This window comes from Vulpes vulpes, chromosome 7 (assembly GCF_048418805.1).
Source record: "Vulpes vulpes isolate BD-2025 chromosome 7, VulVul3, whole genome shotgun sequence".
Lineage (NCBI taxonomy): Eukaryota > Metazoa > Chordata > Mammalia > Carnivora > Canidae > Vulpes > Vulpes vulpes.
Window position 1 is genome coordinate 9,060,785 of NC_132786.1, and position 3,445 is coordinate 9,064,229.

The window sequence follows — 3,445 nt, forward strand, 5'->3', positions numbered from 1 at the left end:
AGAGACGTGCTCAGTGATGTGCGTTTTTAAAAAGCTTGACGTGGGAGAAAGATGGTGAGTGCTCAAGTGACAGTCCTCTAGAAGCAAAACTCATTTTAACGACATTGCCATGGCCATGGGAGGGGTGGGTGTTTCTGTTTCCTCAGGGGTGGGAGTGGAGGAGGTGGAGGCTTCAGAGGTCCCCCTGGGTGTAGCCCAGCCCAGGACAGGAAAAAACATCTGCAGTGGGCAACCAATAGGAGAGGAGACAGAGGACCCCAGATCTCGAATGGCTCTAACCATAAGTATGGATCAGGAAGCAAGTCACAGTGACCCATCTTCACCCCCCCCCCCCCCACGGCATTCTGTTCTTACCTCCAGTGCTGGCTTTCCTGGCAGTCACTCAATGGAATCCCTTCTTCACACGCAGGTGTGTAATAGCAGAGCCAACCTGTGTTTCAAGGGGACAATTTGAAAGAGCCATGACTAAGAAAAAAAAAAAGAACCTTGTCTTTCTGGATTTCATTTTAATTGTTGGGTGTGCCCCGTGCACCAGAAATCATAAAGCAGGCCTGGTTTCCTTCCTTGGATGTATTGAAAGAGCCCTGGATTGGCAGCCAGGACCCGAGTTCTGGTCCCACAGCTATCCCTAACAGCTGCATCACTCTGGGTACACAGTTGAACTAATCTGTCACTTCCTCCACTGGTCACATATGAGTAACCTGTCTTATAGGTTATAGGGATTACTGGATAAATCACGGATGTGAAAGCAGTTTGGAAACTAACGCATCACACAAATAGACGCTAAGCTTTAAGGCGTGGAAGGGGAGGCAGGGAGAACAGTGGGAGAAACCCTTCACCAGCTCCTAAGATGGTCAGGTCAGGAGGCACGTTTCTTCCCCTCTGCCCTCCTCTTCTCCTTTGCCCTCACCGTGTATGTCTGGTTGTACACGCAGCAGGCACCCTCCTCCAAAAGAATGAGTAATCGAATAGGCTCCTGCTATTTTGGCCCTTGGTACAGCCCTGTCCTGGGCTTCTGGAAAGGCAGCCCGCAAGAGGAGCCTCTTGGCCAGGTGTCCCTACATGTTTTCAGTGGCAGTTCCTCCGCAGGCCGGTGGGTTTGCCTCGGCTGGGTTGGGGGGTTCCCTGCGTCTGTCTTCCCTTGGCTTGATTGCATTGGCTTGACCGCAGCTGGGCGGAGCAGCCCAGGCCCTGCGCGGTTCACCTGCCGGCACCTTTGCTGCCTCCCGCCCCCAAGGCGCCCGGCGCGCTCCCCTGTCCCTCCCAGGCTGCTCTTCAAGTCCTGCGGGTCCCGGGCACCCACAGCCTCCGCTCAGCTCGCCTCCTCTGGGGAGCCCTCCCGGGCTAAGCCCGGCATCAGCAGTCCCCGAATGGGCACACCCTGGGGAACCAGCCCCCAGCCACGCACACGCGGTGCCTTTGTCACTGTCAGGCCCCGCCAGCTGCCTTGCAAGGCTCAGGCTCCTTCTCCACGGTTCTCCCGCGAAATTCGGGTCGGAGGGGCGGGGAGCCCCCCCCCCCCCCCGCGGCTCCTTCCCGAAGAGCGCAGGCGCCCCAGCCAGACAACCGAATCAAGGGGACACTTTTTCTCATCACTTACAGAAAGTATTTGCGCTCGGCAGGAACCGCATCTCCCGCTCCTCGGAGCAAGCTCGCTGGGCCCCGCCGAGCCCACACGGCGCAGCGAGGGGCGCTCCCCAAGGGCTGCTCCGCCCCCCCCCCCACCCCTGCGGACCAGCTGCCCGGCGGCTGCCCGGGCCGGGGCCCTCCCTCGGACTCGGAGCGGGGCGGGAGCCCGCAGCTCGGCGGGGGGCGGGGGCGCGGGGCGGGGGGGGGGGGGGGGGGGGGAAGCGGGGGGCGGGGGGGGGGCGGGGGGGCGCGGCCGCCAATCCCCGCGCGGCGCACGTGCGGCACGTCTGCGCCTCGGCTCTGCAGGGGTGCGGGGGTGGGTCCGGCCCCGCGGGGTGCGCGGGCGGGGCGCTGGAGGGGGCCGCGGGGGCGGGAATGTGCTGGGGGTCCGGGAGGTGCGAGCGGGCAGGGGCTGAGCAGGGTGTGAGGGGTGGGGGTGGGGCTGAAGGGTCTAGGGGGGCGCGGCCGGGCGGGGGGGCGGGGGGAGGGCGAGCTTGCCGAGCGAGTGCCCCGTGCCCGGGGTCCAGGAGAGGGTCCGCCGACGCCTGCCCACCTCCCTAACCAGTTTTTTTGGGGGGGGGGGGCGGGGAGCGCTGCGAAATTGCCCATCTCGGCCCATCTCTGTCCGCAGGGAGTGGGCCGCACACCGGTGGGGACGCCGCCAGCCCGCGGGGGTCCCGGGAGGGGCTCCAGATGCTGCGCTCAGAGCACCTGCTCAGGGGAAAGCAGAGCATCCGAGGCACCTTCTTCACCCCCCTGCCCCCGCCCTCTGCGCCCCCAAATAGGGGGTGTTTTATTTCTGGTTGTGATTTTGAACCCAGCCGTCGGGTGTGTGATCCACGCGGCGGAAGCCCCGGGGTCAGAGCAGTGCGGGTGGACTTGGCGGGGCGCAGAGGGGAAGGGGGGCGCCGCGTGCAGGGGCCAGACGTCGGCCCCCGGCCCCCCCCCCCGGACGGGGCCTCCCGGCGCCCCGGTAAAGTCCCGGGGAGGGGGGCAGTGCGCGCCCAGGAGGGTCCAGGCGCGGCGTGGCAGCCGGCGGTGCGTCCCCGTCCCCGTCCCGTCCCGTCCCCGTCCCCGTCCCCGAGCTGTAGTACTGCTGTTAACCTGTTAACCGTCCCCGTCCCTCCTGTCCCTGTCCCCATCCCCGTCCCGTCCCCGTCCCCGTCCCTGTCCCCGAGCTGTAGTACTGCTGTTAACCTGTTAACCGTCCCCGTCCCTCCTGTCCCTGTCCCTGTCCCCGTCCCGTCCCCGTCCCGTCCCCGTCCCCGTCCCTGTCCCGGAGCTGTAGTACTGCTGTTAACCTGTTAACCCTCCTTGAAAGGCTGTAACAGCTTCCGGAAGAGGAACTGCCTTTGAAGTGTGGGCAGCGTTTGGGTGCCTCTGACTGCCCCCCTCCTTTGATGTGGAATGACACCCGGCGGCAGAGGCTGGCCCCGGGGACCAGGGCATCAAACACCACTCCCAAGTTCACCTCCAGCAGGACCCACAAACCGAAGGGAAGGGCGGACTGAGATCCTCTAGAATCTTACATTTTCCCATTTTCTGCTGCTTTTTTTTTTTTTTAAATCAATATAGTACATGTTTTTCAAATGTATCATTTAGTTCTCCATGCCTCTGAAATGACAGTGAAAAACCTTGGATTCACATGCTCTACCTGCATGATTTCATCTAATCCTCACAACCACTGCCTCTGGCTGGTGGTGTCACCCACTTTATAGATGGGGAATTGAAAGTCTGGGTTCACATAGCTGCCCCATGGAGAACCTGCCTTATTTTTTTTAAGTTATGTATGTATGTATGTATGTATGTATGTATG